Below are 15000 nucleotides of genomic sequence, written 5' to 3' on the forward strand. Positions count from 1 at the left end.
TAAAAACAAGACCTTCCAAAGGGCGAATGAACCCTTTTTAGGGGTCAACGGCCAACTAGCACCATGTGTGTTTGTGTGTTGGGGTGGAGAGGGCTCCCATAAGCCGTGGTGAAGGCAACCTTTCTAGGAAAAGCAAATCTCTGATTTAAAAAACCATAAAGCGGGAGACCAGTACCCGCATTAAGCTGGTCTGTAGTTTAACTTGTTGCTGGCTATCTTGCTCTTGCTTGTTGCTGGATCTCAACATTTTGAACCGAGAGAGATACTTAACTGTCGTACAAAGCTAAGACTCTGTAACATAACCTGTGTATAGATACTCACTCAGGCATTTGTCTATAAAAATGGTCCTGTGGCGATGGAAAAGTTATGACACCTGGAGGCTTGAAATGCTGGAAACATGTAATAATTGATCTCAATGACCGTCTTCAGTATCATGACTGCGTGAGCGTGTGAATTCACCAGTAGGACTAAGAAAAAAAAAAGGTTATTTCTGGGCTCATGGACATTAAGTGTCTAAGGGAGTGGCACTCGTCTGACAAGACGTTTGCAATCATCATCATATATATACATATATATATATATATATATATATATAACAAGAAAATGTTACCAAGGGCAATAAATATTACTCCGCTATTAACCTGGATAAGTTTTTAGTGTTTTAACCTTTATTGAAGCGTTTATTTAATTTGATACATAATAGTGCCAATTCTTTTGTTACAAAAATGCATGGCTGACACGAGGGCATCTGCTTAGTTTAGATAATCATTTTAAAATCGAAAATTAAGCAAAATCAAATTCATAAAACTAACTATCTCTTTCTCTCTGTCTCCATATTTTTAACCTCTATCTAAATTAAAAGTCGCAAAGTCGCGATAGCGGCATCAAATAATTGATTTTTTACGGACCGTTCTTTATGGGTCTTTAGCCGGTTAAATTATATTTGTGACATGAACGTGATTTGAACTTACAGCTTCTGCAATTACTGTTATACAAAAATTACTGTTATACAAAAGAACAAACAACAAAAAACAAATGAAACCATTAATTTTAAGTAAAAACCTTTTATTATTATGTTGATAGGTCAATCTCTTCTGCTAGCGGCGGAGGGGAGCCACTTTGAGCAATGGATATTTAACCACCTAGTTTATCCACGATCGTATGACATCCTTATCCGCTTGGTTATCTCTTAGACTTCTAAGAAACTACTACTCCTTTCTCTATTCCTCTCTTTTCAACCATGTGACACCAAATCCCTTTCGGACACATATATGTTAAACAGATCACACTTATAAATTTAGTGTCCGATTTCGATTTCTTGTTGTCCATGTTCTTATTTAGTGGACACCTGGAATTATGTTTCATCAAAGAACTCCGTATGCTACCAGATTAGGGTGTCTTAAGATATTGGATTTCTGCGCTAAAATGCACCAAACATTAATATTCTTGTCTTTTGTCTTTTTATTTGCAAAACTCGATGATGCTCTGCAGGGTCATAAGCAAAAAATAGCGTTTTTCTATACAAAATAGCAAACCAAACATCAAGAATAAATATTTGAAGATATAAAGACGTTGAACCATAAAAAGATTTTTGTTACAGGATCATAGGATTCAGCATTAACTGACCCGAAAAGAGTTGATATGCAAAAAAATAAAAAATAAAATAATAATAATAATAATAATAATAATAATAATAATAATAACAATAATAAAATAAAATTTAAAAAAAACGAAACTACGGAAGAAGGTTCTCGAATTTGAAGAAAATACATTTATTGATAGAGGATTCTCTTCCTCGTACATGTATAAATTTGGCGCGCGAATTTAACGTAACAGCAAACGTTTTTACTTAATATTTAAAATTCGTTTGTTATTTCTTTCGGCGTTTTTAATTGTATTTCTTACACAAAGATTGCTTAATATCTAACAATGCAGACGGATAATTCGGTTTGTAATGGCAAGGGCTATGACAAGAGAATATTTATATCATGTTTTGATTTTCGAGTATATATCTGACACAGTTAGACACAGTTACTCAATCGAGAACCACACCAGTCTAAATAAAATCATATAAGATATTAACTAATATACAAAAGACTTTTCACTCGTCAAAGCCTTAGTAATTATAAACTTTAATGTGATTCTGTAACAAGATTAAAATTGGTAATTCATCAGCTTTTGTTTCGCCATGCAATCCGCGGCATCGAATATTTAATTAAAGATGCCAAAAAGCAAATATCTCCTAACGTGAAAACATCTATCGTTCGATTTTAATTGTTCTTCGCGCTGATTTGTCGACATTTCAATCAGAAATGTCAAATATCATTCGCCCAAGGATAAAGGGTCGCAGCGATTATTCATTTTTTTTATTCATTAAGATCTTTAAATATCGCTTAGCAAGTCTTCTTTGGTATTGAGGAAATTAAAATGGCCCGTCGGCATTAATTATTGTCCGCCATGAAACGCGACGGGGGATCATGAGAATCTCGACCTAATCACGTCTTTTACATTTGTTAATTAGTTCAGCTTTGACAGCTCTCATCTATTTAAGAATAGCAGCATCCTTTTCTCGAATATGCTCGTATATGTCTCTCTGATGAGTTGTTTAGTGGGATTCCACTTTACAACGAAACACGTGTGAGAGATGCTTCAGGTAAATATGAATAAAATATTATGAGTGAGAATTTAATTCATTTTCCGTTTTGGGCATGCTGACTAACAATATATATATATATATATATATATATATATATATATATATATATATATAAATATATATTATTTTTTATTACCGTTTTATCTGTTTGGCTACATATGTTTCTGATGTTGGACCATGTTTACGATCCGACAGCTTCGTCGGGACCCGCAGAAGTGGTTGTTAGTCATTGGAAAAAAAGTGTTTGTTTTTGTTAAAAAAAGGAAAGAAAAGGTGAGGGGGAGAGGCGGGTGTTGACAATATTTCAATTTTGAAGGTTAAAGATACATTCGATTGTATTGTATGTGGGGGGGTAGCAGATTCAGGTAGGTGTGGGTGGAGATATACGGATATAGTGAGGGGGTGGAGAGAGGATGATAAAGAGAAAAGTGAGGGAGGTAAGGAGAGGAGGAGGGGAGAGGTTTCAAGATTTTGGTTTTAAATTGAAACTGGCTTTTGTTTTTTTCACAAGGTATATTAAATAGATGGGAGAGGGAGAGAGATAGGGAGAACGAGAGGGAAAGAGAGGTAGAGCGAGAGGGAAAGAGAGAGAGAGAGAGGGAAAGGGTTAGTGTAGATGCTATTTTTTACACGTACGTTTAAAGGTTTGTCGTTGTACGTTGGTATGTTCCTTGTCGTTATAATGGGTTTATTTTATATTACATAGGTTAACGCACGCGCACATTCGCATACATACACATATATACATAGGTACAGTTCAAGGCAACCACATACAGATACATACGTGCACGCACACATATATAAACAAAGTAAATGCAGACATATATGGGTTCAAAACTAGGCATACACATACACACACAATTCTTATACATATATGTACACTCATAAAAGTATATAGGCACATATACACATATACATTTATGAGTGTACTATAGGTAACATTTTTTCTCTTAGGCATATTTTATTAAATACAATTTATACTATTTATTATATTTTAAACAATTTTCCACTTCCGAATAATAGTCTTCACTTCTGGGTTGAACTGGCAGAGAAAATCACCATATTTATCATGTTCGAGTACTTTCCCATCCTTCGGGATTCATCGTCAGGGATAAATTAATCTAACTGGCTTTGAACAGTTTATATACGTTTTCCCCTCTCTCTGTCTCTCTCTCTTTCTCTCTTTATTTATACCATTGCTTAATTATTTTATTTTATTTAAAATTTACAAGTGTATTTTATTTATTAGTTTTTAGCATATTTTTCATACATTTAATATATATATGAATATATATGTATACATGTATATATACCTATACATAAATATAAATATGTACATGTATATACATATATATACAAATTAGAAAAGCATTTCATCCAAGGCATTCTGTTGCACTTTAAAAAAATCATTGAATTAATTGCTAGATGAAAGATAATGTGCTTAAATTGCAAGAAAATGTACATTAAATCAAATAAATTCAAGGTATTTTTTTTATTAAATTTAAATTAAATTTTTATACCTTACTTTGTAAAATTTATAAAAGTGCACTTTGAAGATAAATAAATTTCAAATTGAATTGTGTACCTTTATTATAAAGCCTAGAGTACAAATATTTTGTTTAACAATTTTCATGCCTTGGATGAAATGCTTTTCTAACTTGTATCTTATCTTTTTTAGATTATATTTTAAAACTCTCCTTTATTTCAGTTTGTATTTCTCCTCACACCACACCTCATTTTGCAACCCCCTCTTTGTATTATTACAGGTCAGAATATTCTCTCTGTTTCAGTTTGTATACCTCCTCACACCACAACTCATTGTTGCAACCCCCTTGGGTAATACAGGTCAGAATAATGAGAAAATGTGATTTTTTTAACAAAAACTTTTAAATAATTTTTTTAGAATAATTTTTAAAAAACTTTTTTCAGAATAGAAAATCTTTAAAATTTAATAAGGAACATATTTCATATAGGTTTCATTAACAAATATTCAATACATAACGAGAAAAATAGAGATAAAAATTTCAAAATGACTGTATAACTGGTTACGGTCAATAATAGTCCTCGCCAGCGAAAGTCTTTGTTATTGTTATTCTATTATTATTATTATTATTTAAAACATTTTGTGTCCTGCTCTTTCGCGCGAGAACTAATATATATATATATATATATATATATATATATATATATATATATATATATATATATACACACTGGGTGGATGCATGCGAATGATCAAGGAAAAGAATTATTCAAAATTAAATAAGAGATAGTTGGATAGATGGATAGTATAGTATATTTTAAAGAAATCCAGGCAAACTACAATACAGATAGTGTACGATTGTTTCAGAGATGATATTAGGTGTATTAGGATACACTCTCTTTATCAGCGCACAAACAGAATGTGCCTGAAACAATGATAGCAATAACCGCAACTATATGAGGGGCGTACAATAAGTAATGCCCCTGACCCACTTCCAATTGTCTAATCTAGCTGAAATTTTGCATGTGTAATGATTTATATCTCTGTGGGTAAATTGGCAAATTACAGCTTTGAACTAATTGTGATTTCTGTTTTACATGTGTTTGAACTGAGTCAGGTGTGAAATGGAGCCTGTTGAATGTCGCGGGTTTTGTATTTGAAAGGACGCACACCTCAGGAAACTTTTGATGAAATGAAAGAAACTTATGGTGATAATGTCCCATCATACCACCTTGTAAAACGCTGGCATGGTGAATTCAAACATGGCCGGAAGTCTTTGGAAACAGCTCCAAGCCCTAGTCGCGTCCTTCTGCCATTAATAGGGTTGCCTTTTTGGAAGATCGGCGCATTGCTATTCGCCAAATAGCCCAAGATGTCAAGATTAGTACAGGGTCTATGGAAACTATCATTAATGACCATTTGCATATACATAAGGTGTCTGCCAGATTGATTCTAAGCTTGATCACACCATTCCAGAAGCGAGAACGCGTCGAGTGCTTGAGGATGAATTTGTAGATGTGCCAAGAAGATGAGTAAAAGTTTTTCAAAAGACTGATTACACAAAATGAAACCTGGGTCTATCACTATGATCCAGAGACCAAAGCCCAGTCAAAGTGGAAGCACTTGAACTCACTACCTCCAAAGAAGGCAAGGGTGCAGCCCTCTGCTGGCAAGGCCATGCTCACAGTCTTCTAGGATCTGGACGGAGTAGTGATGACAGACTTCCTGGCAAAGGGTACCACAATTACAGGAGCCTATTATGCTTCACTTTTGAGGAAATTAAGGGAAGCTATCAAAATCAAGAGATGGGACAAGATCTGCAAAGGTACCCTTCACCTGCAGGACAACGCTTTGGTCCACAACTCGCATGTCGCCAGATAAGAAGCACGGGCGTGTGGTTATGAAACCCTGCCCCTCCTTCCTACTCCCATGGCCTTACACCCTCTGACTTTCACCTCTTCCCTGTCATGAAGCTGTTTTGGAAAGGAAGGCGTTTCTCAGATGATGCAGCCTTGATTTCTGAAGTCACGTCGTGGTTGGATGATCAACCTGGGGTGTTCTACAAAAACGGTCTCCAGAGCTGCATCACACGATTGGAGAAATGCATAAATCTAGATGGTTCCTATGTAGAGAAACACTAATAACTGTGCCAAGTTTCGTTGCTCTACTACTATGGGAAGTTGATCAGGGGCATTACTTATTGCACGCCCCTCGTAAATGTGTATGCATTTGTTGCTTTCTGACGCTAATTTAACATCAGTTTTTAAAACTTTATATATGTATATATATGTATATATGTGTGTGTGTATATATATAGACATATATATATATATATATATATATATATATATATATATATATATATGAAATAAAATGGAGGTGGAAAGACCTGGATACTCAACGTTTCGCCCGATTTATGCGGGCTTCTTCAATAGGGATGGTCAATGACCATCCCTATTGAAGAAGCCCGCATAAATCGGGAGAAACGTTGAGTATCCAGGTCCTTCCACCTCCATTTTATTTCATATCGTCGGATTTAATCCAGCTAAACAATCATATATATATATATATATATATATATATATATATATATATATATATATATATATATATATATATATATATATTAGTGTTAGAACGATTAATCCGAATCGAATTCGAGAATCGGAAAAATCGGAATGTTTTTGGTATCGGAATCGGTATTGGAATCGGAAAAATTTGAGCCTATTTTACCCTGCCAAAACCGATAGCGAAAATTCCCTTTTTTATTTGATTTTCATTTCAGGAATATTATTATAGATTTTCTCCTAACAAGTGTGTTTGTTAGGCTTGAGAAATGTATGTGCTTTTTCTGACAATCAGGATAAAATCGGAAATTGTACGAAATCGGGAATCATATCGGAATCGGGAAAAATATTGGCATCGTCCTATCATTTATATATATATATATATATATATATATATATATAAAAATTTAAAGGAGATTAGCACAATAGTCTAAATGGCAGAATGTATTTTAATGTAATAGTGAAATTACTAGTTTAATTAAAATACAGGAAAGAAAAAGTGCTCGTTGTAATTTAGATATATAATAAGCTCGATAGGTAAATATCCTAGAGCTAATTTTATATTTAGTAATGTGATTGATAATTTAAAAATCAAATTATAATTAAATTAAAAATCCGTTTCATAAGAAGGAACAACAACAAAATCAATTATTTGTACGATCGTTTCGGAAAACAGTGTTTTTATTGTGGTAGACTGTTTTCCGAAACGATCGTACAAATAATTGATTTTGTTGTTGTTCCTTCTTATGAAACGAATTTTTAATTTAATTATAATTTGATTTTTAAATTATCAATCACATTATTAAATATATATATATATATATATATATATATATAATTGTTCATCGTCAGAATAAGAACTGAATATGGTTTTAAAAAAGTGCGATTTTATAAAAAAGCTACAATAAACAGGTTAAAACAAGCCAATATTTACTGATTTCTATTTGTGATTGCTTTTTCAAAAATCAATACATATGCGAAGATAAATCTTAAAAACTTACAGGACCTTCGTTGTCTGTTTTTCTTCAGACGTCGCATGACTTCTACATCCGGTGTCCTGCAATGTGATAATCTTCTTAAACTCTTATGCATATATATATATACACATATATATACACTTATATATATATAAAATTATTTAAGTAAAAATCCCCAAGGTTGAAATGAAAGATGTCTATAATATAAAGCTGAATGTCTGTGTGTGTGTGTGTCTGGTCACAAATAGGCTCCTATATGGTTGACTATTTTAAAGAACTGATTACATATAATGATAGAAGATGTATCGACACACAGGAATGGGTATGTTTGATATGGCAGAACAGTGGTTCATTGAAATTGTGAGATCTGCGTTCGCGCCTGGTCCACAAAGTATAGAAATAAAAAAATGTTTAAAAAATGTTTACAATTGTTTTTGATATAGTACATCTATATCATAATACAAGATAATATAAGAATACTTTGTATAAGTATGTTTTAACTAAAATAGGGATCGTATAATAAAATTGTGGGGTCTGCGTTCGCGCCTGGCTTCCGTAGAATGGAAACAGGTACAATCTTTATTAAAAACGTTTCATATCTATCTGCGTAAGTATACTTTGATAATTATGTTTCAGTTTGAAGAAATATGGTATAATAAAATCATGGGGTGTTCGTTCACGCCTGACCTCCATAGAATGGATATATGTCACAAAGTTTTACAAGTTTTTTTTTTATATAGATCCATAAAATATTGTGATAAATCTTTCAGCGTGAACAGGTATAGTATAATAAATTATTGGGTTTATCTATTTTATCTTTACTGTCATCATATTTTTCTTGTGTTTTGATACCCCCAAATTGGAAATCTTTACAACCTTTCCTTTTCATAACCTATCATACTTTCATAAATCAGAGTCCATTTTTTGCATGCTGTTTTTTGAACCCAGTCAACGATGGGTACTTTTGCTAGTATAATATATATATATATATATATATATATAGATATCGATATATGACATATATATATAGATAGATAGATAGATATAGATATATAAATCTTTATATATATATATATATATATATATATATATATATATATATATATATATATATATATATATATCTTTAATTTCAACCTTGGGCATTTTTACTAAAATCATTACAAGTTGTTTCATTAGATAAGACAATAAATTATCCTGTCGATCTCGTCAGACGATCTAAGCTAAAATAAATTAGAAGGCAAATATTCTTTTAAATTACGCATCAGTATCAAACACCCAATAGTGTCTATGCTGCATAGAGAGATGAGAGGGAGGAGGGAGAGAAAAGAAAAAGAAAAAAGACAGTGATGGGTGGGAGAAATATAGATTATATTTATAATTAGAATTTAAATTAAAACTTGGGCTTAGAAGGGAAAATATTAAAATGAATTAAAATTAAGAGAGGAGATTGTTTGTTAAAAGGGATAAAAAAAATAAAATTAATAGCCTATAATGTTAAATATAGAATAAAATAATGTAAACTTGTAAAAGTAAAAAAAGAAAGGGAAAATATGACGAAGTTAGAAAGAGAGACAGAATGGGGATAAATAATGAAAGAATACGTCCGTCTCAAACGTGTCGGGAGAAAGCAACAGTAATTTGCGTGTCAACAAAATCATAAATCGGTTAGAGATTCTGTGGTCTCCAGACACGATCCTGGTCGTAGTGGCAGATAGAGCAAACATAAGGCTAGTTCAAATGTAATTACATGCGTCCAATATAATTAATATAATGTTTTATATATATATATATATATATATATATATATATATATATATATATATATATATATATATATATATATATATATATATATATATATATATATATATAAATTAAAGGGATAATAATTATAGGGTTATGGTTATAAAAGTAAAGGTTGTCGAATAAACGGGAAGCTGTAATATATTTATTGGGTAGTTATGAGATCTTAGTTAAGTTTAGGGGGTAGGATGTAAAGATTCGGAAATTTTAATTTATTAATAGGACAATTAAATTTTAATAAATATGAGTTGGGTGATTTTATATAAGGAAACCTGATTAGAGCAAATACATATAAGAGAAACATAACTATCATTTTATAATTATTACTTTTCTTTTTTTTTACACAGTGATCACCACTTATCAAGGCCCAGAAGCCACTCAGGGATAAGGGTTATTGCAAGTACATTACGTTAGTGAGGAGATTTGATGAAGTGTTTACTTAAGGGGGCGGTTCATTAGGAATTTGTTAATATTGGACTTGAAGACATCCAAGTTGTAGTCCGGAGGGAGGCAGGCAGACGGAACAGAGTTCCACAGGCGTGCAGTTCTAAGAAAGAAGCTTTGTTTATGAAATCCGCGTTTTGATTTAGGCACAGATATAGAGTGGGGGAAAATTTTCACAGTGGATTCAGCTAGACGGGTGTTTTTCGTGAAAGATTGGCGAGGGGGGACCAGGGATTGGAGTTCAGACGAGCACCTGCCATGAAAATAATGATAAAACAAGGATAGGCTCACAACATCTAATGGAATAAAGGATATATTGCTATTATAATTATTATTAGTCGTACTAATGTAATAAAAGATGATTATTTTTTCCAAATTGCACTGTAGAGAAACTACTGTTTCTTTTATAAAATTATTTCATAATGTAATAAAAGATGATTATTTTTTCCAAATTGCACTGTAGAGAAACTACTGTTTCTTTTATAAAATTATTTCATAATGTAATAAAAGATGATTATTTTTTCCAAATTGCACTGTAGAGAAACTACTGTTTCTTTTATAAAATTATTTCATAATGTAATAAAAGATGATTATTTTTTCCAAATTGCACTGTAGAGAAACTACTGTTTCTTTTATAAAATTATTTCATAATGTAATAAAAGATGATTATTTTTTCCAAATTGCACTGTAGAGAAACTACTGTTTCTTTTATAAAATTATTTCATAATGTAATAAAAGATGATTATTTTTTCCAAATGGAGAAAAGATAAATAATTAATGCAATACTTATTAACAATGGAATAAAATATATGTTATTCTACATTGCACTGTAGAGAAACTACTGTTTCTTTTATAAAATTATTTCATATAAACTTCTTTCTATTTATCCCCCAAAAAATATTAAGAAATTTACGCGCGGTGTTTAAACCTACAGACCACATCATGCAAAACTATATAAGATAAAATAAAACAACAACAATAAACGTATATTTTCAAGTTTTATAAAATTCTTTGCAAAAAATAATTACGAAATTTACGTGCGGAGTTTGAGGTTACAGACCACGTCGTGCAAAAAAAACAAAAACAAAAAAAAACATGTTATCAACTTACCCACAGTAAATAAATATACTCATCTCAGAGACAATAGACCGATAGGACACTTTCGATTTAGTTTTATTTGTCCACCGTTACGTGATGCGTTCAACAGTAGCGTTTATTCTACATTTTGCACAGCCTAAAATACTTCAATGGAGAACTAAAACTCAAACTTATATTCCATAATACTTAGCTAGGGATATGATATCGACGTGTATATTGGGTCATGTTGTATCAGAGAGTTATCACACGGGTACATATTACATTTCATATATAAGTTTAAGTTCAGGAACATTTCCACATTTTTCTATCATTATTGCTAAGCGCCTACATGGGCTAAATATCTTTACCGATGATAAATAAATTTAAATAACGGTTTCGATTATCGACTATCGGTAATTATCAGGGGTATTCTGAGACAAAACTTAACTATGATCACTCCCAGACTTATACACCAAATTCTGTAAATTTTGAAGAAAATATTTTCAGCCGATTCGGAGTCTATAAGGAACGTGTGTGTGCGTGCGTGTGTTTGTGTGTGTGTGTGTTTGTGTGTGTGTGTTTGTGTGTGTGTGTGTGTGTGTGTGTGTGTGTGTGTGTGTGTGTGTGTGTTGACTGCAACGCATTTATTACGTTAGGGTTTGTGTTCCTTGATAGAAGTGCTGGTTGAGTTTGAAACCAACGTATTATTACAAAATAAACGGGCATTTATTTTGTTTATATTGAAATTTATAAATATATTTCGAAGATACACTCCATCTTCAGTATGTCTGTCTTTCTTTTTTTTTCCACGTTGTTGTTGGAGCATAGACTCAGTAACTAGAAAAAACAAAACAAAACAAATATATGTTTATTTTGTAATAATGTGTTGTTTTACCTTCAAAAGAATCTAATACGTATTTTATTTTATGCATTTTTTTAATTAATTGCTTCTCACATGCATGAACAAATGAGCACTGAAATCCAACTCTACTTTTTTTCTGAGAGCAATTTATAAAACTACTCCGGAAATATGAAGAGATTGGAATATTAACTGCATTCATTGCTAACCAGTTAACACACGGTTCCGCACTCATTGCTTCAAACAGTATTCATTACTTGGAAATAATGTAACCCCTCCCCCCCCCATGTACGAAATTTGAGTATTCCCAGCGGATACATTATAACGTGTGTATAATGTTAGCTTTGCATGGACTTCTATGTAGAATCCAATGCTTTTTCTACGAAGTGCTATATCAAACACGATACACACACCTAAACACACACGCATACACAGGCACACACACGTACACACACATACACACACATACACACACACACACACACACACACACATATATATATATATATTTATATGATTGCAACGTCTTGTCAGACGAGTGCCATTCTCTCAGACACTTAAAGTCCATGAGCCCAAAAAGGACTTCCATCGCTACAGGACCATTCTTATAGAGAAATGCCTGAGAGAGTATCTATACACAGATGATGTTACAGAGTCTTAGCTTTGTACGAAAGCTGTCTCTCTTTCTCGGTTCTGGCCCTGTCGGTGGAGCATTAAAATACAGCGACTGTCCCCCCCCACCCCTGCGCAGGGTAAAAGTCCCTCAGTAGGGGGTCTGGATATGACTGTAAACAATATCCAGTAGTGAGGCCCCAGCTTGTGGGGTTTGAGGAGTGTGGAGCCACCCTTTAATTACAATTGCTCCCAGGTCCACTCTGACCCGGAGTGGTAGTACCTGTTAGGATTCCAACTATGGGTTAAATAGAAACCGACTTGAAAACAACAAATATATTTCATTAAAAAATTGTTCTTCAAAATCTTTGGATTCAGCATTAAATAACCCGAAAAGGGTTGATATGCCGTAAAACAAAAACAACCAACCAACTCTCTCTCGGTTCAAAATGTTGTGATCCAGCAACAAACAAGAGCAAGATAGCCAGCAACAAGTTAAACAGCAGACCAGCAGGTACTGGTCTCCCGCTTTATGTTTTTTTAAATCAGAGGTTTGCTTCTCCTAGAAAGGTTGCCTTCGCCACGGTTTACTAGGGCCCTCTCCACCCCAACACACATACATACACGCAAACACACACGGTGCTAGTTGGCCGTTGACCCCAAAAAAGTGTTCATTCGCTCTTTGGAAGCCACCCTCCTCACCAAACAAGTCTGGTGGGGGAATTAGTTTAGTCGCCGGTGACCGGACCATGAAGCAGATAGTACTGGCTTACATGATACCAGTAGCATATGGCATGACCTGACTACTATATATATATATATATATATATATATATATATATATATATATGGACACTTTCCCGTAGATTTTGACGTATGAGGTTCCTCCACAACTAAGTTGCTCGGAAATCCACGCAGATGATTTGTTTATAGTTGTGCAGTCTTTGTGCCGAACCAACCACACTTTTTGGTATTACTGCTAATTTCTGTCGGTGCGGATGACTTACACAGGACAGAGCATACAGTAGACGGCAGGTTTTTTTTAAATCAGTTTCCTCCTCCTGCTTATTTTCGGTGATTTGGTGAGAACCGTTGTTTCAACATGATTGGGCCGTATATATATATATATATATATATATATATATATATATATATATATATATATGTATATATATATATATATATATATATATATATATATATATATATCGGATTATTCTGCTTTTTTTTCCTTTTTTTAAAATTTCCTTCCTTTGAAAATTGCAACGCTGAGTATGGGACAGGTTATCCAGCTGCCAACTTGCCCTGCTTTTTATTGAAACCAACCGAAAGCTCTTTTTAGTATCCTCGTTGTGCCCTTAAGTGCAATTGTCTGGATCACTTTTGCACTTGGTTCACCAGGAATATTAGTTAGGTAGGACTTCAGGTTCTTGTCAAGTGGTATGTATGTTGAATAGGCAGGCATAGTATGAACCCATCAGAGCGCATTCTATTGGAGTACTCATAAGACTGACTCAGCTACACAACATTGCGGTGATGAGACAGAGGTTAGAGTCTGCTTGTTAGTGTGGGAGCTGTTAGATTGAAGACCAATTTTTACACCCTAAGAAAAACTAGTAGTTAGTGCACCAGTCTAGTCTCTCTCTCTCTCTCTCTCTCTCTCTCTCTCTCTCTCTCTCTCTAGCTCTCTCTCTAGCTCTCTCTCTCTTTCTACCTCTCCCTACCCCTCTACTTACTTTACTTATCTCTCTTCTGTTCGATTTCTGCCTCTGTCTGTCTCTCTCTCTTTGTTATCTATATCTATCTCTTTTTCTATCTCTTTCTTTCTAGTTATAGATACCCCACGTATTCTAATGGAAAATAAATCAGTCACTATAGGATTATTAATAATTTCTCTGTGGAGTTCGATACAATGGAAGGATTTCCGATCGTATTTTCAGGCTTTATTCTCTGACCTCGGCAGGTTATGTGGTTTTAGTCGAAAAGGTTATCCAAAACGTCGGTCGTGTTTATATACACCAAACAAATTTTACTTGTTTGAGTTGACATTTGAAGATAGTGACGATGCAGGTAAGAAAACATAGTTTATGCGATACAAGGTAAGATGCCGAGAGTCAGTCTCTCTCTCTCTCTCTCTCTCTTTCTCTTTCTCTTTCTCTCTCTCTTTGTTTCTCTCTCTTCACCCCTCTCTCTCTTTCTTTCTCTCTATTTTCGCTTTGCTTCCCTATCTCCATTCTATTTCTTTCTTTGTCTCTCTCTATCTCTTTCCAGTTATAGATACCCCACGCAGTTACTTTTACGGCGTTAGGTTATCCATTTCGTATCAATATTGAAAATAGACCTTTATATATATATATATATATATATATATATATATATATATATATATATATATATATATATATATATATATATATATATACGCCAGAACTGAGTCCAGTAGGCGATTGTAAACATCTGGTTGTCAAGCATATGTATTTCAAACGAATAAAGAAGAAAAGCCTTTGGTGCAGCCGCGG

The sequence above is a fragment of the Euprymna scolopes genome, chromosome 16 (genome assembly GCF_053919585.1).
Source record: "Euprymna scolopes isolate OS-2025 chromosome 16, ASM5391958v1, whole genome shotgun sequence".
Classification (NCBI taxonomy): domain Eukaryota; kingdom Metazoa; phylum Mollusca; class Cephalopoda; order Sepiida; family Sepiolidae; genus Euprymna; species Euprymna scolopes.